General features: G+C 44.1%; 1 protein-coding gene and 1 pseudogene across 7 annotated transcripts in view; one reads left to right on the top strand and one right to left on the bottom strand.

The window, feature by feature from the left end:
• Nucleotides 1–23,570, top strand: part of Sipa1l1 (signal induced proliferation associated 1 like 1) — a 288,200-nt gene that overhangs the window by 85,812 nt on the left and 178,818 nt on the right. For all 7 annotated transcript variants that reach the window (XM_041658470.1, XM_041658472.1, XM_041658465.1 and 4 more), the window contains one exon: nucleotides 6,057–6,125. The gene's annotated coding sequence lies outside the window, so the exon portion shown is untranslated. The remainder of the gene's footprint in view (nucleotides 1–6,056; nucleotides 6,126–23,570) is intronic.
• LOC121452473 lies at nucleotides 19,981–20,408 on the bottom strand (annotated as a pseudogene).

Below are 23,570 nucleotides of genomic sequence, written 5' to 3'. Positions count from 1 at the left end.
GAAAGAAACACAAAGTATCTTGTCGTCTGGTTGGTTCTGAGACAGGAGATGGCTATCCATCGGAGATCCCAGCGCCTGGGACTGGCTCCCAGTCATGGTTCCCAGGTCGTATTTCCTTTGCTTTTCTCCTGATCTTGGGAGTTTGGGTGGGATTTATTCTTTACAAATAGTTTGTGCTCTTAATGTGTCTGTGAGAACAAGACTGACCTCTTCCTTGCTTTGGTTTTGGGGACTAGTATTGACTTGGGGCACCTGCAAGCCAGGTTCGGGAGGAAACCCTGCCACTGCCTTGATTGTACCGAGGCACATGGTTAACCATCTTCTATTTATTTAGAAAACTGAAAACCAGATAGGTACTTTTAACTTTGTTGTCAGTGGATGGAAGAGCTTCTTCTGTTCTGTTACCATTGTGACTTCCTATATTCCTGACTCTAGAGATTCTCAGTTGCATGAAGTCTGAGATAGTGTGGGAGTACAAGGAACACTCCCCCTTAGAGACCTAGGGAAGCTCAGGGGCTCAGTCTTCAGATAAAGTGATTACTCAGAGTGAAACTCAATCTTCTCTCCTCCTTGGGAATTTTATTTTGAAACTAAGTTTGATTTAGCCTTACAGAATTTCTGTTTCCTCAGATAGGATTTGGGTCTCAGATTGGTTAACCATAACCCCCCCCCCCCCGCCCCCACCATGTTGTGTTTCCCCTTGTAGGGAGCTGCAAGGTGATGTAGGTGTCTTTCCTCGTCACTGTCCTCCCCCTTACTTCTTTGAGATGGGATCTCTCCCTAACCAGTTGCTTCCTGTTCAGCTTTACTGGCAGGCCAGCGAGCTCCTTGGAACCTTCTTGTCTCCCGCTCTGGTACCAGGGTTATGAATGTGCACCACCACACCAAGCTTCTTATGTTGGTCCTGAGGATCCCAGCTCAGGTCCTCAGACTCACACAGAAGCACTTCACCCAACAAAGCATCTCCTCTGCCTTGGTTAACAGTTAAAGGGCCTATGTGCTCTCAGTGTTTGGTGTCAGCACTGCTAAACATCTCTTATTCATAAAACACTGAGTTTTTACACTCAGGATATAAAGATCTCCAACAGTTTTTTTTTTATTGAGAAAAGGAGAAAAAAAAAACAAGTTTCCACCTCCTCCCAGCCTCCCATTTCCCTCCCCCTCCTCCCCCCCTACGCCCCCTCCTCCCACCCTTCTCCCCCTCCCCCTACTCCTTTCCCCCTCCCTCTCCAGTCCAAAGAGCAGTCAGGGTTTTCTGCCCTGTGGTAAGACCTAGGACCTCCCACCTCCGTCCATATCTAGGAAGGTGAACATCCAAACTGGCTGGGCTCCCACAAAGCCATCACATTACGTAGGATCAAACCCCCGTGCCATTGTCCTTTGCATCTCATCAGCCCTCATAGTTCGCCATGTTCAGAGAGTCCAGTTTTATCCCATGCTTTTTCAGTCACAGTCCAGCTGGTCTTGGTGAGCTCTCAATAGATCAGCTCCTTCATCTGGTGATGGATGGAGATAGAGACAGAGACCCACACTGGAGCACTGGACTGAGCTCCCAAAGTCCCAATGAGGAGCAGAAGGAGGGAGAACATGAGCAAAGAAGTCGGGACCACGAGGGATCCAACAGTTTTTTTTTAAAAAAATAATTATAACAGTTAATTGATTTTTCTTATTTGAAACGTTACTCTAGCCATTGCAGCAAACACAGTGAGCAGTAAATGTTTTACAGACTGCAGCAGACTTGTCTTGTCAGCTGAGAGGAGCTGCTTTCCTGCCCGTTTGAAAGGGATTTGTTCTTGTGGACGGCAAGATGAGTAACAGAAGCTAATTTTCATTTTAGTTTATGTGTAGGGGTGTTTTACCTGCATGTATGTTTGTATGGTTGGGTATTCCTGGTATCCAAAGAGGCCAAAAGGGGGCATTGTATCTCCTGGAACTGAAGTTACAGCAAATTGTGAGCTGCCATGTGGAACCCAGGTCCTCTGGAAGAGTAGCCAGTGCTCTTAACCACTGATCCTTCTCTCCAGTCCTACAAGCTGGTTTTAAGTAACTCAGGGAAAGGAACAAAGAGATACTTTGTTCACTGCAGTTTCTAATGGTAGTATTCTTGTACTTTGTGCTTTTCTGTGCATGTTTGCGTTTCTAATAGTAGAGTTGGAATCTCATGGTATTTCTGCTTTTTATGTTTAGTTGCACTTTTGAATATTTTCCATCCATTTAAATAATTTTTGGAATGTCATTTCAGAATACTTTGTAATACAATCTCTTGCATTAGACTGATTTGTCTGATGAGTCATAGAGCTTCTGTATTTATTTTACATATGCATTGGATAAAGATGCTTGGTTATTTTCTGAGGATAATTACCTCCAATAGAAAGAGTTACTGGGTCAGACCACTGGGATGACTTCTGCTTCTTCACATCCCTTCTTGGTTCACTGGGGTAAAACTATTCTTTTTCCTCCTATTCCTTTGAAAAATCGTCTCTGAGAGTGTGCTGACACTGAATGAAGTGGACTCTGCAGAAAAAGAGGGATGCTTCAGTTCAGGGACGCTCACAGGACAGTTAGTGGTCTGTGATCTTGAAAAACGCCAACCGAAGCTTGGAGTTGTACAGGTTGAATGAAAACATTATCTTTTGTTAATGGCTCCGTTGGTGTTTCAGTAAAAGGATGCCTTAGAAAAGAATGCTTAAAAGTCACCTTATTCAAATGCTCAGACTTTGGACCAAAGTCATATATGTTTGTTGTATTTGCTATTCTTTGCCTCCAGACTGCCCTGGGGAGCAGTTTTCAGCGGGGTTTAGGTTGCATTTAAAAATGGTGGAAGGTGCTTTGCTCAAGCTTCTAATGAATTCTGCCAGGGTGGCAGTCCAGCTGTGGCGTTTGGTGTCGCTAGGTAATAGTTTTCTGATTGACCTAGCAACTGTGGGGACGTAAGACCGCACACACTGTTGTTGGCTTCTTTGTTAGTGTGTCATGTAGAGTATTGATTTACTGGACTCAGGGCTCATTATCGCAAGTTCACATTTTCCACAGGTTTGTGATGTTCCTATGTCTAGTGTCATACAGTGCATGGTTGTCGCATGCAGAATCCCTTTGAGGGAGGTGGTGAGCAGGTGGGTTGTCTGCTGTGCACGAATGACTAAAGACTCTATTAGCTAATGCCTTGTCTTCCTTCCCTTTGTGCTTTTTACCTTGTACCTTGTTCTCATTGACAAACAGGGATTGTGGTAATGACAGCTGTCGGCTTTTATCGCTCAGTTGCCATGGCTCACTCAGTCTTCTCAGATCTCAGTGTGTGTCAACCTTCACCAGGTCCCACGGACTTGATGCTGTTCTCTTAGAGAGGGGCGTAATTTCCTTGAGGTTTGTAGTGTATCAAAGGATAATTGAAACTCCTATGTTAAATCTTTACGTAAAATTCTAGGCACATACTAAGCTTCTAGCCACTGCATGTAATGTCTATGGAGAACACAAGTCTCAAAGGGAGGAAGGGAGAGCTTATTCTTAACACTAACTCTGAGTGTCTGTGGCTCAGGATATGGATTCAGGTCACTGTTTCCATGTTCCACTATGGAAACAGTGCCATAGAGTTCATGTAGCCACAGAACAAAAGTTAGCCATCAATGCAGGCACTTTTTCAAATGCTCAGGTGGGAACATCAAGTGGGTGGGTCTCAACAAGCAGGGATAGCTACCTAATGGCATTCTCAGCTTTTGGTTTATAGAAGCCAGTAGTCTGTTAGTACCTTCCAAAAGTCTTATGTGATAGCCACAAAGATGTTTTGTAAGACAAAGAGTGAACGGTTGTTAAGAGCACCAAAAATAGACCAAGATAATTTGGATCTGCAACATTCCAACTCTTTACAGTCAGTTCAGATCAGTTGCTCAGCCTTGTAGACTTTTTACCATAGGTGTGGCTTTTTCTGGGAACTCTAGTTCACAGTGATTATAATGATTATAGCACAGGACTAGTTATAATTTCTATTTGTACATTGCTCATTGTTACTCTGTGAGCTTATTGAAGGAAGTGATTGTGTTGCTGGTTGAAGCTCAGGCTGGGTGTGGACTGCCTTGAATGCAGTCTTCTGCTGGGGATGGGGTTGGATACCAGTTACCCTCTGTGATTATTACCTGGCTAATTAAGTCAGCTGCTTAGCATGTGACTCCTGCCTCTCTCCTGCTGGCATCTCATCACACCTTAGCCTCAGACCTCTGGGGCTAGCTGTGCTTTGAGGCACTGACTTCTTTCAGGTGTCTTGCTCTGACACTGGAACCCTGTGTTCCAGATACCCTCAAATCCACAGAACAAGCGCAGCATGGCTTTTCAAAGTGGGATTTCAATTGTCCAGTGAATTGAAAGACTTGATTTGGGGGGATTGAAGGTGTTTTGGCTTTAGGAAGTTCTGTTTCTGTTGAGCAGTAGCCAGGGCCATTCCTAACAGCCTGTGTTTAAAATGTCGTTGTTAAAGAAAGGCAGTGTGTAGGCAGCTGCTTCCCTCGGGTATTTGGGTTGGGGTTGGGCGAGGTCCGAGGCAGATGTTCATTGGGATGTTCGCTGGAGTCAGACTGCTGGCTGGAGTCACGGGGTCACGGAACTAGTGATTCTAGCCTCAGTCATCCATACAGCAGACTGTGTGGACAGTTGGAGCAGAAAGCTGAATCCCTTCTCTGGTCCTGGCTCGAGGGCAGTGAGGGTGGACGGGCCAGCTCCACAGCAAACCTGGCTCTGGTTTTCTCTGTGAACAATGAAGGATTCACTTTTAGGAAGAGTAATGGAGTCTGGAGCAAAATTTCACTTCTGAGCATCTCGGAGATGAAGTTACCATTTTCCTTTTTCAGTTGGTCTCAAGGCTACTGTTTTGGCGACAAGGGGGCCATCATGTGTGGTTTCTTAGATCATTTACCCTGCAGCAGGCATGCTGTAGTTTCTGGAACTCTGTAATCCCTAGAGGGCCATCTTTGGTGAGTCAGACACAGAGCATTAGTGTTAAAGCCGACACAGATGTGTGCAAGGAGGACCTTAATACAACGTAGAGGAGGAGACGACACATAGTGCACCGCAGGGTGTTCGATGAGGTCGATGGAAGCCGTGTGGCGACAAAAGGGAAGAAGGCAGGCCTCTCAGAACAAGGGAAGGGCTGCAGTCCCCTGAAGTGAGACTGTACGCATGTGGCATGGGGTCTTGCAGACTATATAGGATGGAAAAGGAGAACTTTAGAGATGGAAGAGTCTATCTGGAGGTCAGTTCCCCTACAGTCTGGAAGTGGTAGATGCTGATGGACTTGCTGTGCGGGTCTCCTTAGCAGCAGCTTCCACAGTTGTTGTTAGCTTTCCTGCAGGGGCTTCTCCAACCCCTGAGGGCTTTAGGTCATTAGCCCTTCACCAAGGACTCATCTCGAGAAGGCGTTAGCCTATTGAACTGGCTTTTGGAGAAGGTGGCCTTAGAGCTGCCCTGTAAAGGTAAAGACATTTAACATGGTAGTGGGGGCCTTCAATGCCAGCACTTGGAGGCAGGACAGGCATATCAAGTTCAAGGCCAGCCTGGCGTATATTGATGTATTGAGCCCCAGCCAGCTGGGATTGAGGAGGAGGAGGAGGAAGAAGAAAATCTGGTTGGGGGAAAGGCACCTGTAGGGATCTTTTTCCTCCTTATGAATGAAGCATATGTAGATCACCCAAGGGCACAGCGAAGAAAGTGAAGTTTGGGGAGAAACTTTCCATCACTAACAAAATGGCCTGTCATAAAACCACAGTGTTGACGATTGAGACTGGACAGAGTACATTGGTGCTTCTCCCGGTGTCACCCGGCCAGTCCCCTTTATCTGCATTTTTCCTGTGAAGTTCAGAATCTTGTGCTGAGAGGCAGTGCATGCCACGGGATACCTCCTTTACACTATCCTGGAGGCTCCTACAGGAATCACCCTTGTTCCCATGCTGATATTTGACAAGACTCACAGAAGGCTTGCTAGATCTTGCCTGATTACTGTCAGAGGGGAAGACAGACTGCCCTCTCCCCTTCAGCTCCTGATGCTAACTCTGTGTTTTTCTTCTGCACAGGTACTTTTCAGATGGTTGCAGCCTATGCAGAAAATTGCTGTAGTGAAACTGCTAGAAGCTGATTTCCAGGTATGAGGGCAGTGGGGGCCTCTGGAGCTGTACCTGGAAGTTGTGTGGTTTGCTCTTTGGCTGTATTTGCTTGTGTCCTTCTGTGATGATGTGAGTGATTGGCAGTTACAGCCGATCCAAGGGGCGCGTCTGTTATTTTTGCTCATTCCCTTAGAGTACTTGGTTAGGAAAAGGAAAGAACTGGCTACTTGTTTAAAATTTAAGATTCTCTAGATTTCCAGTGTTATTAAACTCTTAATTGGTTTTACATTTGCTTCTCGAATGTTAGAGGTTTGAATAGTTCCAAACCTTTGTTGGGAAATTTTATGCTGACAGTAATATCCGTAGTGATTATTATCATTTAATGTGTGCCTAGACTTTTCTAAGTGAGATTCCTTTGGATTGATGAGGCAATGGTTTCCTGCAACTCACACAACTTGTAAATTACTGAGGAAGAATTTGAACTCACATCTGTTTGCCTTTAGAACACCTAAACTTCTTTGTCCAATTGTTTTTTCTTGTTGCTCCCCCTCCCTCCTGCCCAGTGTTAATAATGCCCCCCCTTCTTTAAAATAGTAGGATGTCACCCCAGTTTTATCCTAAAGTAACTTTTGGTTTTGTCGAGTTTTTTCTGTCTGTAACATCATTACCTGTTGGCTCAACATCTTAGCTACTCTGGTTAAAACTTCATTTACTGCTGTGTTGATGGTACTTAGAAATCATGATCTTCCTTTTCTCTTCTTACTGCTTAAGGGAAAGAAATTACACGTGGTATTATTTTCTAAATGACAGTTCAGTCTAAACAGCTTCCAGCAGTCCTCCAAGACAGTTTAGGTACTTCTACTGCTCTGTAAGACAGCAGCTTATGCTTTGTGTGGTCCCACAGCCAGGAACTCCGGGATGCAGGCAGCGTGAGGACGGGAAGCACATTGAGAGGCTCATCGCGAACACCTGCAGTGGGTGTGATGCGGTGCAGGGCAGGGCAGTACTTTAGAGGTACAGAGCTTCTAGCGTATGTGTGACTCTAGGTTGGACACCCCATTTTATTGTTGTGGGTTGTTGACAGCTCTGCCAGTCACACGTCCTAAATACTAGAGTGAACAGCCATGTATTATATTCTGGTCTGCCAGCACTGCTGAGGTGGGGTGGTATGTGTTATGAATCCAACTCAGTAGCATGTCTAGACAGAACCAAATGTGTAATTATGTAAAATCACAGCTAAGGAATTCTGACTGAACAACTTTAATAATTATTGGCAACTTTGACATTTTCTATTACTTTGTATCCTTACAGTGTTAGCCTATTATTGTAGAAGAGTAATTTTTAGACAAAACAATGCCTAAAAAGTGTTATGACTCTTTCATCCAAACAACCTTATATTTCTTGGTTTGGAGAATTAAGTAAATTTGAATAAGAAATATTGCTACCAGTGTTAGGGTTGAGCAGGCTCTTTTGAAACCCACTGAATAGGACATCCGAACTGCCATCCTCAGCAGGTTTCTTCTCAGTGGAGACAGACTGGCTGTCTGTAAAGTGTACTCTTTTAAAGACAGCTCTGACGGTGCCAGCCTCCATCTCAGCGTCATTTCCTGCCTTCTTATGTCATCTAGGCTGTCTGCTCCTGTCCGCTTCCAGCCTTAGAGTGGCCAGCATCTCTTCTGTTGCCCTGGCACAGTCTCTCAGACATTGCATGACTGAAATTGTGGGCCCTGAAATGTCACAGATACTCATTCTCTTCTCTTGAGATTGAGGTTTTTATATCCGTCTCTTCCAGTGGTTCCTGTGTAGTGGATGTGTGTGCCTGTGCGGGTGTGTGGGTGTCTGTCTCTCTCTTTAACAGTGTCATTTGATGACACAGTTTTTAATAGGATATGTTTTTTGTTCATGGCTACTAATTTTGTGTCTTGGGAAGCCTATTTCCTTGTCCTGAATATATTATTTCCTTCTGACACCCTCTTGGCCTGCAGACATTTTACAATGCTTCATTCTGAGAACATCATGGTTTGGACTTTATGGCTGATGATGACCTGAACTGACATTTAACACATGCTTTATTGTCAACACTCAGTTCAGTAAGAGGCATGGCATTTTGAAAGTGAGGATTTGAAGTACTCTGTGAGTTTGGTCCCTTTCTGATGATTAGGTTAAAGATGTATTAGGTTGACACCTCTCTCTCTCTCTCTCTCTCTCTCTCTCTCTCTCTGTCTCTCCCTCTCTCCCTCCCTCCCTCCCTTCCTCCTTTCTTTCTGCGGGGGCAGGGAGAGAGGTGGTGGCTCCCTTACTAAAACAGCATTCTATTGGAAACTGAGTGACGCTTTTGGGAACTGGGCTTTCTGTTGTAATGAAGCCAATGGTCGGAAGACAGCACAGGATGGAGGACTTGGTGTGCATGTGCGGCGTCAGATAGAGAGATGTCTTATTTATGCACGCTTGTTCTCCTTAGCTGACCTGGAAGAACTGAGAACTTAGTCCTGTTTTAGGAAGTTAAGTGGAATGGGGCAAGGTGTTGCATGCTTGTAGTCCCAGCATGTGGTTTGGTGTACTACTCAATGAGCTGCTGCTGGGGTGGCCGTGGTTGTTGAATTTAAAGCATCAAATTGATGGCATTATTTAGCCTGGTCTAATGGTGATGTGTTTTTTTTTATCAGCTCTGTCGTGGGCAGAGTGTTACTCTTTGGTTGTAGTTCTATTAGTGGTGTCTGGGCCTCCTACCATTTGCGTTTTCTCCCCATGTTACAGTAGCTGACAGGTTAATGTGGGACCAGAGTTCTCCAGCCAGTCAGTTCTGAGGTGCTTTTTGGTGTCTCCAGAAGTATTGATAAACAGATAATACTTCATGCAGTTGATTCTGAGGTTCTTTAGGGGAGAAGGGGGAACCCCACATGTGATAACAAGAATGGATGTCCAAGGTCCTTCCCATGCTACTTGGGTATCGGAAGACAAACAACAATACTGGACAGGAGGAAAGCAGGGCAGCTACTAGAGCTAGCTCCTCTTTGTTACCGTGCTGGTCCATTAGACTTCAAGGTGAAACTCATTTTTACCCTTGCGGGGGAGATCATGCAGGTAAGTACAGGGACAGCAGCATGGATACTCCGGTGACATCTCAGAGCTGGCATTGCACACGCTGCCATTGCTCTCTGAGCAGTATCTTAGGGAGTGGCCAGGGTGCTGGGCAGCTAAGGACCAATCAAAGCACAATCCTCTCTCAGGAAACATTAGCTTCAGTTGATAACTCTCAGAGAAACTGGGACAGTTCCCAGGCTGCTCCTCATTTGCTGGGATAAACAATAGCTTAGTAGAACTTGGTTGAAGGTAGAGGTAATAAAATTCACTGTTCTAATTATGTCCTCTTAGCAGGGTTATTTTACATTTTATGTATTTAACCCTGCAGATGGTGCCTAAACTAGATATTTGTGTTCATTATTAACTAAATTAAATGCTTTTTTTTTTCAGTAATGGTGTTTCTTTTGCTTAGTGTTCATCACGACTTTTGACAAACATGGGTATTTATAGTCTCAGGCATGTTGGCTTTTTTCTTTCTTTTTTTTTAAGGATTTATTTCAATTAAGTGTGTGTGTGTGTGTGTGTGTGTGTGTGTGTCTTTCCGTCTATGGACTGGAGGCTAGTCCTTGGATCCCCTGGAATTAAAGTTGTAGATGGTTGTGAGCCATCTGATTTGGGTACTGGGAACTGAGTTTGGGTCCTCTGCAAGAGTAACAAGTGCTTTTGAACACTGAGAGCCACTTCTCTGGCCTCTGACCAGTTAGTTTATAGTGAACTATTTTATATTGTTCATAGGAACCAAATTTAGTAGCCTTATTTTTATTTGGTTATTCAGTGTGTGTGTGTGTGTGTGTGTGTGTGTATTTTAGCTCTCTGTGCTGGGGAGTAGAGTCAGGGTTCCATATATGCTAAGCACTCTACCACTATGCTGTAGTCCTAGACCCCATATTTAGGCAACAGCCTTTTATTGTATTATCTATAGGAACATTTTCTCTACTTTTGGGGACAGATTCTCATTCATTGCTATTCGGTGTCTCTCTTTAGGCCAGCATTAATTTCTGTTGCTGGTTGATTCTTTGAGCCAAGGTTGTATGCATGTAGGCATTTACAAAATGCACCCCAAGGTGTGCCGCATTGACCAAGTGAGTGTTGACCATTCTTGTTCGTGTAACTGTCAGGTTATTTGAATCAAGCAGTATTATCTTAGCTTCCTGTACACTGCTGAATAAGGTTGAATAAGGAGTTAGGCAGCATTAATCATTTGCTGTTTGTTTGATGAGGTTTTTTTTTTTTTTTTTGGTTTTTCGAGACAGGGTTTCTCTGTGGTTTTGGAGCCTGTCCTGGAACTAGCTCTTGTAGACCAGGCTTTTGAGACTCCTTTGTTTGTGTGGACTTAATAATGTCACGTTTAATGCAGAGAGCAGATTGATACACTTTCTATAAAAACAGCATGCAAAACCCAAATCTAATCTAGGAGCATAGCGAAATCCTGTGGTTTGTGTGTGCGTGTGTGATTTTAAGAAAGTGAGTTGTGGTTTGCATTGTTAGACTTTCAGCAAGTGTGTGATAGCTGCCACAGGTGGAGAACTGAGGCACTGAAACCTGGCCCTTTCATTTGCAAATGCGTCATATAATGCTGAGCAGGCTGGGTGCAAAGGGTGTGCACGTGTCCATGAGGCTTCATGTTAACTGACACCTCGCTCTATGGGTGTAGATCTTGCCTTCACCAACTTTCTGACTTTGGCGAGTTGCTTAACACCATGTACATCATCTGCAGAATTGACAGTGATTATGCAAGCAGTATGTGGGGACTCTGAAGGTTAGTATATGGGAAGTGCTGCAAACAGTGCCTGGCATGTATGACAGATGAGTAATACTGGAGTAGGTAGGTGTGCTTTGTGTGTTACAGGGAATCTCCTGTAATCAGTTTCTATTCTCTGTAAATGCATCTGTGATATTTGTAGGCTGACTTTTACAATGAGTGCTATTCTAGGTCTGAGGGCATGCAAAATACTGAAAGCTATGGTTTCTGCTTGGGAAGCTCAAACCTTTTATAAACAAGCACCCAAGCTGGCTGGTTGGCTGCTGGTGGCACATGCCTTTAATTCCAGTACTTGGGAGGCAGAGGCAGGTGAATCTTAGTATGAAGCCAGCCTGGTCTACAAAGTAAGTTTCAGGACAGTCAGGATGGTTATATAGAGAAACCCTGTCTTGAAAAAAACAAAACAAAACTCCCACCCAAATGGTATGAACAAATGAAGGTATTGCTGCAGTGTGTAAGTAGAAAGCTCCCAAGTCTCCTGCAGTGCAAACATGGAGGATTAAGAAATATGAAATGAGTGCTAGCCTAGAGGGCAAAGGGTAAAGTTCCACCATGGGAACTTCCAGCTTCGCAGTTCTCAGAACTAGTGTCTTTCTGAGTCTTGTTTTCATGCAGGGCTGCTGATTCTTTTTAGATGAACCCAGCACTCTCTTTTAATCTGTTCTCTTTTCATGAAGCCTTACATCATCTCTCTCGGTCAGTTCCCTTTAGTAAGCCTTGTGCACTGTAGATGGAAGTTTCTGTCTTGCCAGGTCCCACAGCTGTTCAGTTCCAAATAAACACACAGCGGCTTATGTTAATTATAAACTGGCCTATTGCTCAGACTTATTACTAACTACCTCTTACAACTTAAAATAACCCATAATTCTTAACTGTTTAGCCACATGCCTTGGCATCTTTTCTCAGTAAGGCATTCTCATCTTGCTTCCTTTGCGTCTGTCTAGTGACTGCATCTCTGCCTTCTTTCTTCCCAGAATTCTCTTAGTCTGGAAGTCCCTGACTAGCCTGGCTACTGGCCAATCAGCATTTTATTTTATTTTTTGTTTTGCTTTGTTTTTGTTTTTCAAGACAGGGTTTCTCCGTGTAGCTTTGGCTGTTCTGGAACTTGCTCTGTAGACCAGGCTGGTCTTGAATTCACAGAGATCTGCCTGCCGCTGCCTCCCAATCAGTGTTTTATTAAACCAATAGGAGTGACAAATCTTTACAGTGTACAAGAGCATTCTCTCACAGCAGTGCACTTGCTGATTCTGAAATGTTCTGGAAAATCCTGCCTATCACCTCCCCCTTTCTCAGACTGTCCCTTCCCTCAAGTCCACAGAGTTACTTCCCAGAACCTTGTCCAGCCTGTTGCACCTGGTTGTTTCTCGGGTGTAGAGGTGGGTTCAGTCTGCACACAAGCTGTGCACAAACTGTGAGTGTCACTACTGTCTCCATTTTCTTGTGTTATTTCTCTTTGGTTTTCTGTCAAGTCTTCCTACCTGTCTCCCAATACACAGCCAAAGCTGTGTATTTCAGCTGGCTGTGGTCATGCACACCTCTGATCTTAGCATCCAGCTGTGCAGGGGGATCAAGCCAGAGGCAGGCTAGGCCACATAACAGTTCCAAGACAAAGAAGTGCCCCTCCTGCCAGCTCCTTTCCCTTACCCTCTCCTCCCTTCCTTTTCCCTCTCCCTATATCTTGCATTTAAGACAGGTTCAAGGACCTGAGTTACCCTGCCTCACTCAGTAGGGCAGTGGTTCCTGGAAGACCCTTTCAGTTTGCCACTGGGGCTCAGGCAAGAGGTATTAGGACATGTGTAGAGAGCAGAGCCTTTAGACTGACCATGGCCAGCTGCTGTGACATTTACATGTGGCTCCAGGTCATCCTGGGCACAGATGACCCTTTCTCACAACCAAATAAGGCTGGCAGTTGATAGCTCCTGTGATGATGCTTTTCACCTGGGTGGATGTTGACTTTAGAGCTTCTAGGTGGGGCTGATGTTGATGATTTTATGGAACACCTTTGAGTAGAAGTATCAAACCCAGTGCTGTGTGCCAGATTACAGGCCAGTGATGAGTTTATGAGGTCCACAGCAAACAGCCTTCTCAGTGAATTAGGGGTTTGACAATGGAGCAAGTTGACTTCATGTTTCTTTTTGCCATGAAACACTGTCTGGTACCTCAGCAGCTTTCAAACTAGTTCTGAGTTTTCATCTGGTTGTGTAACACATGAGGATGTTACAGGAAGCCTTTTGCTGTGTATTCTTATACAACCCAGAAGAAAACACATTAATTCAGTTCTTAAGCTGCTTTTGAGAATCTTGTGGGCTGAGGAGATGGCTCAGTTGTACAATAAAGAAGCTTGCTGCTAAGCCTGTCAGTCTCTGAGACTCACAAGACAGAGAGAACTGACTGCTACACATTTTACGTTGACTTCCACATGCCCATCATGGCCCCTACACACCTGTGTATGTACACTGGCGTGCATGAGCACATGCGTGTGCTCGCACACACACACGCACGCAGATACAGTGCAGATAAATTAATGTACAAACACCATTTTGTACATAGCAAAAGGAGTGGAGGCCAGCTGGGTAGCTGCTTGTGGTCTTTGAGGATTTGTATCAGAGCTCTGAATCTTATGATCTTGCGTCAGCGGTAGGAACTTTCTAGACATTGTGGTCTGCTCTGCATCTACGATGTGAGGCAGTGGTAGTCTGTGCTGTGGAGTAGTGGTCTGCTTGCCCTCAAGCTGTGGATATTGTTTAGTTTAGAAGGGGTTGGAACATATTTCTTACTCTCTAATTAAATGTGCAAAACTTCCCGGAGGCACGGACATTTTAGGAATTTTTTTCTTCCATTCCACAGTGTGAATTAAGGCCTTACTACTTGCCAGAGACTGCTTTGGGGTCTGGAGTTGGAACTATCAATAAAGCAAGTACCCGCCCTCCAGAACTCACATTTGAAAGTGAGGAGGCGGGGCATACTGAGGAAGTACACAGGAAGCAACATTGCTGTTCCATAGTTTCATAGCTATAGAATGGAATTAGGAACCAGGAGCCAGGGTCAGCACAGCCGGTTGCCCTCATGGCTGCGTATGGTGGTGATCACTGCTCTGCTGAATGGAGCATGTCTAGACTTAGGGAATGTGTGTTCTAGTAAGTGACACATATGCTAGATTGTTTTTGGCTACATGGGTGCTGTTTGAAGCTTTGGTAATTGATCAGGTCTTCAGATGACTAAATTCAGATAGAAAAGAGAGGAGGGTGGAGACCAAGCCTGGAATTGAGTCTTAGAGGCTGAGTAAAGGAGACTAGGCAGGATTTGCTGGTTGGAGGTGGCTTGCAATCAGTCTGTGTTAAGCACTAATATGTGTTTTTAAGTTCTGGGAGTGCCTATGCCAAAGTTTACATGCACACCAAATGTTAATAGATGCCTTTTAGATGGGGAACACCATTGCAGCTTGCCTGGAGGTAGTGCTACCCTTTGTGACGGCGCCATGTCATTCATGACACCCCAAACATGTAGAATGCCAGGTGCATGGCCTTTGGGGTCAGCTGGGTGAGTTGAGTGTTGACTAAGGGTAAGTTTTGTTTGTTAACAGCTTGTTTTTGTCAGTGATTTTATATTTGTTATGTTATTAAAATTATATATAATTTGCTTTAAATTAGTGTTATTTTTTCCACAGAAATATGCTAAATATAAAAAAACCTCATCAAATAAGTTCTCCAAAAATTCCATTAAGATGTGTTCAGTCATGTTGTGTATGAACATTTTGTGGCAAACAGACGTTGGTAAAGACTGGCAGCTCGCTTCTTCCAGTCTGCGTTTGTATGTCTCGCTCACAGGAAGGGAAGCTGGAAGTTCTGATGGTGTTTCCAGAGGACTTACTCATGGATAAGCTTGGCCTTTCAGATAAAAGCTGAGTGCATGAGTGTGCAGCATCCTGACATCTAAAGAAATGTACAAGATACACCCGAGGTCCTGGTTATGGCCTCTGCCTAAGCAGAACCTTTCATTCTCACAATGAACTATTCATATTCATTTGTTGAAGTGCATTTTGTACATGCACTGTGTAAAGAATAATCTGGGTATGTTCAAAAACTTTTAAAACATCCTTTAAAGAGTCCCCATAAGACTTCATTTTATACCTGCCCCCTTCCTCCTTCCTTCATTGCTTCTCTCCTTCCTTCCTACTTCCCTAAGATTGCATTCAACAGGCCGGGCGGTGGTGGCGCACGCCTTTAATCCCAGCACTCAGGAGGCAGAGGCAGGCGGATCTCTGTGAGTTCGAGGCCAGCCTGGTCTACAAGAGCTAGTTCCGGGACGGGCACCAAAGCTACAGAGAAACCCTGTCTCGAAAAACCAAAAAAAAAAAAAAAAAAAAAAAAGATTGCATTCAACAATGTTTATCACTTTAAAAATGATTTAAATGTGTAAAAGTTCATACATTGCACGTGAAGGCCAGAAAAGGGTGATAGATCTCTTGGAACTGGAGTTAAGAACTGTTGTGAGCTGCCATGTGGGTGCTGGGAATTGAACCCAGGTCCTCTGGAAGAGCAGCCAGTGCTCTTGATTGCCAATCCATCTCTTTGGCCCTGCTTATCACCTTTTAGAATAAAAATTTCATCGAGTCTATGTTAATAGTACAGAATAGCTAATTTGTCACTTATACATGTAGGGGAATGTCAGCCATGCTGAGAAGCATCAGTTTTTGATGCTTGAAGAACATTAAATGAAACAGAAAGGTACATGCTTTGTGATGCTAAAGTAGAGAACACACGGCTTATGTGCATGCCGCTATCCCAGTTCTTCAAAACAGCTTTCTGATGGCTCTGAGACCATATGTTGTACTTACTTTATTTTTGTTTTTGTTATTTATTTGAGTCAGGGTCTCTCTGTGTAGCCCTAGTTGGCCTGGAACTTACTATGTAGACCAAGCTGGCTCCGAATTACTGAGATTCACCAGCCTTTGCCTCTGAGTGCAGGGATTAAAGGCTTGAATGTTGGGATTAAAGGCTTGGGCTATGCCTGACTGTGGCACCTATTTTAAATGTTCTAATTGCCACTTTAATTTAAATGGGTATTACTTTCCTAATGACTTCATTGTCTTTGTTACACTAATGGGTGGTTGAAAACTTTAAAAAGAGGCCTTTGAATTTGATTGTTGTAGAAGGTTGAGCTTAGAATGGCATATCAAGACAACAAGAATAAAAACAAACAAATTATTCTTTTAGCCTTTGTAATTATTTGTGTTTAAATATGTAAAGAAAATTACCTTTTAAAATTAAATGTAGATATAAAACATTTTTCATCTGTATTATAAGGGTATTATAACTTATATTGTATATATTATATATTCCTAATTTTAAAAGTAAATTTTTTTAACCAAATTCTTATTGGACATTTATAGTGGTTATTGATGGTCATAATAACCAAGAGAAATGGAGTGAAGTAGAAATATGTACACTGTAGAAGTAGACGTCCCCGAACAACTTGTCTGTCCCTAGTTTTCTGATTCTCATTTTCCTGTTCTTTCTGTTCTTGTTACTTCCGGGTTTCTTATAGCAAGGTAGGTATGGAGAGAAGATGGCGGGAGTTGTCACCTGGTGGCAGTCTGTCATAGAGATGGGGTAATTGTGGAAGCTTCCTGAAGAACACCTTGACAGCGCTGGGGAGATGGCTGTGTAGCCAGAGTGAGGGAAGGGGAAGAAGCTTGAGACAGAAAACGTATCAGAGCTGGTTTCCAGAATGAGGTCATTCATTGGATAAGCTTTCTGCTGTAGTGGGAAATGAGAGGACCTGGACTAACACAGGTGCCCCTCCACCTCACCACAGACCAAGGGCAATCAAGCATGGCTGTTGATGGCTTAGCCCAGCACACTGCTCTGCTGCCCACACGTGTATCGCCAATAGCCAAAGACCTGGCAGAGATCAGCAGAAAGGACGGGTCTTCTGAATTCAGGCAGTGTTTGTGTCATGGAAGTAAAACTGTCATGGGCCAGGAGCTGACTTTTTTAATATTAAAATGGCGCCTCCTGTGCCTGTGCCTGAAGACAGGGATTGCAGGTGGAGCACACTCCCTGGCGAGTGTGTGGGACTGTCCTGTCCAGTGCAGAGGGACTCTCATTCCCCGGTTGCTTTCTGCCCACTGTAATACGCCACCCACGCAGCTCCCTATACAGATTTGAAGAGTATGTTAACTAGTTTTAATTAAAACTACAAAGGAGGACCGTGGAGTGAGCATAAAGTTGATAATGCAAACACAAATGAGCTGTAAAAGTTTGGCAGAGCTGAGCCTTCTCCCAGGGGTAAGCTTGTATGAAGCATGGAGTTAACCAGGAAGTGAATTCTGCCTAAGAAAATCTAGTGCTGGGCCTGGAGAGCCAGCTCAGCAGTTACCCCTGCAGAGGATCTGAGTTCAGTCACAGGTGGACCAACACCTCTGGCTCTGCAGGAACCTGCATGCACCTGCACCTCTTTTCCCTCCCCACTAAGTCTTTCCTCTCCTCCTCACTCTTTTTTTTTTTTTTAATGAATTTGTTTTGAAAAGAGGGCATCCAGTTAGCTGAGACATGTAGACTGTGGTAAAGCAGTTTGCTTTCTAAGTTTTCCTTTTTATCTTTGTACTAATTTTACTGTTAGGATGGGAGGAAGACACAACCTTTAAGGACCAGACTCTAAAAAGCCCCAGCCCTGCATCCAATAGGCCTGGAGAGGGGCCTCTTTGGAGAGTGGTGTAGTTCGGCTTGCCTTGTTCTAGTCAAGGTGGGACTGTTAACTACTCACGTGTCCCTGTGCAGTTCTTAAGCCAGGTCCTGACTAAGAGGCAGCCATTCCTTATGTTTGTGACTAAACTACTGTCATAGGATTTGTGAGAATAGTGTTATGGGGAAGCTTAGTGTGTTCTGCCTCCCTGATCTTGTTCTTGGTGGGAGTGCTGGGAAACGTGAAAGTGGTCACTTCAAAAGGTAGATTTTCCAAAGAGAATTTAAAAGGAGCCCAATATCCATGTTAGAAGAGGAAGCTGGGAGCACCCTCGTGGTCTGTAGGTTTTGGTATTGGAAACTTTTGGGAGAGAGAACAATGGGAGAAAAACAAGGTTCCTCATAGCTGCTCCATTACAATAAAAGTTTTATTAAAAATGCTTTGCATAGTAACACATCCGTGGATATTTCCTGCAGGTGCGTGGTGTGTATGTATGATGTGCTTGAAAAGGCCGAAGAACAGACTGAAGGCAAGCCGAGACAGTTCCTGTGCCACCCTTTTACTGGTCGTTACTGGTTTTGCCTGAAAAAGTAAAAAGATAATTCAGTAATTGGTACTTTAGAGAAGTGGTAGGCTAATAATATTTTGGCAGACTGCAGAGAGCTGTTTTAGGAACCAGTTTTATAAGCCAGCTCCCGATGTAGAATGGGAATTGGTTTCTGTCCCACTTGGAGGTAGCATGGTGAGCTTGGGCATGCATGTGGCTGCGTGTTGAGGACGGGGAGTTGTGTAAAGTCCTCGGGGGACACAGGGGGATGACTTCTAGTGAGCAGTGCTGGATGTCTCTGAGCCCCTGCATCTGGGTTCCTGCTTGTAGCATCAGCCCAAGGCCAGAGCCGGGTCCATGGTTACTGTGGAGCCTGTTGACCGTCGGATGCTTGCTATTCAGCAGCTGGATTTTGTGGGTGAGCAGCTGGCTTTGTAGAGAAATGATCTGAAGATACCTGTTAAAGTATTTCATAAGTTACCTTGTCCTAGTAACGCTTTGTTTGTACATTTTCTATTAACCTAGAATCGGTTTCTGTGGCAAAACACAGTACAGTGTTTGTATTAGTTTATTTGATATGTTTCATGTTGGTTAAAAAAAATTAACATGAAGTATAGTTGTTCTTTTCCTTTGATGCATAGTCGATGGATGACATGTGTGATTGTGGAACAGTCCATGACCCTCCCCGGCTCCAGGTCTGTGGGTGTCCAGTCCTTGTCCCGCAGCAGCCGCTGCTGATCCTGTTTCCCTGTACTTTCCCTTTAGGAGGGTTCATTGTGTGGATCAGTGTGGGAAGCAGCTTTCTTTTGTTCTTAACGCCTGAGAGTCCCCTGAGTTGCTGGCTTCTCCCACTGTTGGATCCCCATTGTCATGTGCTGAGGGGTGCTCATTCAGCAGCTCATTGAGGGGCATTTGGGGTGTTGCAGTTTTTGAGTTTAACAAATCAGTTTATTATGAACATTTGTGCATAAGTCTTTATATAGAGCTATACTTTTTTATTTCTATTGGATAATTGCCTAGAAGTGGGATTATCAGACTATGCTTTTGGTATACAGTTTATTATTGAAGATGAATTCTTATATGTCTCAGGTTGGCCTCATCTTTTTGACTGAAGTTATTCTCCTCCCTCATCATCCCACATAGTTTGGAAATAGGTATATGTACCATTTTTACCTGCATTTAACACTTTAGGACCTTGCACATGTACCCTGTTTTCCAGAGTGGCCACGCCATTGTGCATATTCATTCACATCACAGTGAGCATGAGCTGCAGCCACTCGGCATCCTCATTGGCATGTGGCCTCGCCAGAGTGTTGCCATTTAGCTGTGTTAGTGGACACGTAATGATGTCTTAGTTCCCCGAGGGCTGATGGGTGGACACTTTGCTTCACAGTCTTCTTGCTGTTTGTATATGTCCTTTGCTGTAAAGTGTGTCATTGTATTTCCTTTGCCCAATTTATAATTAATTTGTTACATTTCTTGTTGAGTTTTCAGAGAACTTCTTTTAAATTTTTATCTATTGTGTTTGTGCATGCGTACATGTGCATGTATGCTGTGTTTGGTGGGGAAGGTGTCTTGTGTGTCACAACTAATATGTGGAGGTCATAGGACAAGAATGTAGGGTTGGCGCTCTCATTGCACCGTTCCCTGGGGCTGGCTCACCAGAGGACTTTTAAAAACAAGTCCTGAGTGCTTTATTGTATATGATTTGCATATATTTTTTCTAGTGTTTAATTTATTTTTTCATACTCTTTTTTTTTCCCCTGGTGAGCCAGAAAATAACTTTATTTGTTCTAGGGAGCTGGACAGCACTCTCAGAACTTCTGAAACTGTTTCTTGGTGCCAGCAGCCTTAGTGACCTTGAGCACATTGAAATGCAGTCTTGCTCAGGGGCCTGCACTCTCCCACAGTGACAGTGTCGCCAATCTGTACATCCCTGCAACGGGGACAGGTGCACAGACATGTTCTTGTGGTGTTTCTCAAAGCAATTGTACTTTCGGATGTAATGAAGATAGTCCCCGCGGATGACAATGGTCCTCTGCATCTTCATCTTGGTCATGACACCGGACAGGATCCGACCTCGGATGGAGACGTTGCCAGTGAACGAGCATTTCTTGTCAATGTAGGTGCCCTCGATGGCCTCCTTAGGTGTTTTGAAGCCTAGACAGCTGTTTTTGTAGTACCCAGGGAGTTTTTCCTTGCCAGTTTCTCCAAGCAGAACATGCCATCTTCCCGGCAGCATGAGGAAAAGAGAGCTACATACTCTTTTTTAGGGGGTTGGATGGGCTTTGGTTTTTTGAAACAGGGTCTCACTATGTAGCTCTGGCTGTCATGGAATTCACTGTAGACCAGGCTGACCTTGAGACCTTAAATTTACAGAGAACCACCTACCTCTGCCTCCCAAGTGCTGGGATTAAAGTCATGTTTATATTTATATTATAAAAGTACAGTCACACCCAACTATATTTTTGCATATTCTTAATAGTATCTTTTTGTTTTTGAGAGACGAAGTTTGAAAAAGTATGATTTGTCCCTCCCTCCCTTTTTAAAGACTTGTTTTGGGGATAAATGTCCAGAGTAATTCTTTGGGTTATTATTACAAGGTTATGAAATTTTGCCTTTATATTTTCTTCAGGAACTTTCATAGTTTTACAGCTTACGACTTGGTATAAATAATGATTTACTTTGGTTTTAATGCTGACATAAGATCAAGGTTCCTTTTTCCTTAGTCAGTGACTGAGGACTATTTCGCTGTTTGTCGAGAAGGTAGTTTTTCTCTTGAATTGCCTTTGAATCTGACTTTGGTTGTTGTCACTGTGACAAAATGCCTGTGTAAAGCAATGTGAGGACAGGAAGGTTTACTTGGCTCTTGGAGAGGATGCAGCATCCTGTGGTGCAGACGGCTTGGGGCACTGCAGAGTCTCCCCTCCTCACCTGGGGAACAGGCTGCACAACTCGCAGACAGGAAGTAAGCCTTGGCTCTATAACCTCAGGGCCCACCTTCCTCAGCTACCCACTTGCCCCAGTGAGGCAAGATTCCACAACATTCCAAAGAAGTGATGCCAGGTGGGGGCCAAGTGTTCAAATCTGTGAGCCTATAGGGAGGGATGTTCATTTTTCAGTCTACAGTGGTAATCTCAAGGACAGTCAGTTGACTAGGGGCTTCCTTGGTCTCTTTCCCAGCCTCCAGTATGGAGCTTTAAAATGGGACAGGTTGTTTCCTGTGACTGCTCAAGGAAGGGAGGACAAGGAAGAAAGCCAACCGTGGTTTGCTCCTGTTGAGGTGTCAGAAAGTTCCTGTTTCTCAGAGCTGTAGGTAACCCTGGTTGCTACTGCCTGCCACACTGTGAGTGCTTCATCCTGGGAAGGGAAGCTTCCCCTAGCTAGAGCTTGGAGGGTTTGGTTTGCTCTCTCTGGCCTCCTGTCTGGATCAGGCCTTATGTCAGAACTTGGAGTGTCTACGGGGCAAAATGGGGCCCCTGCTTCTGTGGTGGTCCTTGCACTTTTAGTCTTTGTGTCTGCTGAGCCATTGCAGTGTGTTGCAGAGCCCTCAAAAAGCTGCCTCACAAGCAGTGGTGGCATACACGTTTAATCCCAGCTCTCAGGAGGCAGAGGCAGGCAGACCTTTGTGAGTTCAGGGCCAGCCTGGTCTACAGAGTGAGTTCCAGGACAGCTAGGACTGTTAAACAGAGAAACCCTGTCTAGGGGGGAAAAAGAGAAAGAAGAAGGTGCCTTGTGAGTTATATTATGGTTATGGCTGCCCCTGGGGCAGAGAATGGACAGTGTGTGGCTCTTTCATCTTGCCCTAGAATCGAAACCTAGTGTAATTATAAATGCAGAATTTGGAGTTGTGTTTGGGCTGAGTTGTAGAGGTCCTGAAATAATAGGCAATCTGTGCAGAGTTGTTTCACTTAGACCGAAATAAATATTTTAATATATATATATATAGTATATAGTATATATATATATATATATATATATTTATTTTAAAAAGGCATACTCTTGGCTGGGTCGATTGGCATTGTACAAGAAATGAACCATGGGGGAAGTTGCCACTCTCATGAAATTCCATGGTAGAATTCCAGTCTTGTCTTCTTGTTCGAACAAGGGGCAGTTTAAGAGAGCCGTTGGTAGATCGTTTGTGAATGCCCATTCTCATCTGACTTGTGCAGAAATCTGTCTGGATTGCTGCATCCTTTGTCCTTTTCTCACCCTTGGCATATTAAGAGCGGCTTGGCTTCTGATACTTAAATATTTAGTTGAGTGGCATCTGTGCCATGAGTTGATTGTCTTTCTAACCTCCTTTGTCTAAGCTAAAACGAGGATTTGAGAACACAGGGAGATCTAGAAAGGAGAGGGTATGGTTGAGCCCCTCATTCTCTCAGGACCTTTAAAAGTCGTGGAATGTTATTATCCACACAGCTGGTGAAAAACAAATACAGTTCAGTGGATTCCTAGTAGAAGCAGCTCCATGGTCTAGAAATTAACCAATTTATTTTAGGTTATTGTCTATCAGTAGAAAGCCATTAAAAATTAGTATGGAGGGAATTTTATATAGTTGATCATTAGTCTTTTGAATTCAATCTCAGGAGGCCACGTTAATAGAGTCACAGCAGGGTATAAGAACAGATAGCTAGGAAGGCCTAATATAAAGTAATTAAGAGTAACTCACTTGGCATTTAAATGATAGAAAATGAGAGTAAAACATACAGATCGAAGGTGCTGTCCATGCTGCACTATCTTTAGAGATACCACATGGTAATGAGTTGCATTCCCATTGTTTGCTATGCTTTCGTTATTTAAGACTAATTGTAGGAACATTTGTGGAACACAAGTCACCTTCATGTGCCAAGTGCCTTACATAGTCTGTCCCGTGACATGTTGACAAGAATCCTCTGAGGCTGGCTTGATGAGTGGGGAGCAAGTGGCATAAAAGAGGTCAGTGTATGGGATTACCGGCACATTGTCTGACTCTAGGCCCTTCGCCCTTACCTGGTTAACCTAATATTCCCCAGTTGATAACTGATGGTAGAATGCTGGGCTAGTGCTGGCTGGATTGTGTCACTGACACAAGCTCGGCTCATTGGGGAAAAGGGACTCTCAGTTGAGAAGCTGTTCACATATAGGAACGCCTCTCAGGAGTTTCCTTGATAAATGATTGATGTGGGAGGTCCCAGCCCATTGTGGGTGGTGCCACCCCGTGCAGGTGGTCCAGAGTTGTATAAGAAAAGCTGAGAAAACCATGAGGAGCAAGCCAGTAAGCAGCACTCCACCATAGCTTCTCCTTCAGTTCTTACCCTTACTTCTTGAGTGACAGATTGGGACCTGAGAGGTGTACAATGGAATAAACCCTTTCCTCCCCAAATCGCTGCTGTTCTGGTGTTTATCATAGCAATAGAGACCC

This window comes from Microtus oregoni, unplaced genomic scaffold, assembly GCF_018167655.1.
Source record: "Microtus oregoni isolate MIOR12 unplaced genomic scaffold, Mior012 000009F_ref0000495, whole genome shotgun sequence".
NCBI classification, from domain to species: domain Eukaryota; kingdom Metazoa; phylum Chordata; class Mammalia; order Rodentia; family Cricetidae; genus Microtus; species Microtus oregoni.
This window is presented reverse-complemented; position numbering and strand designations above follow the sequence as displayed.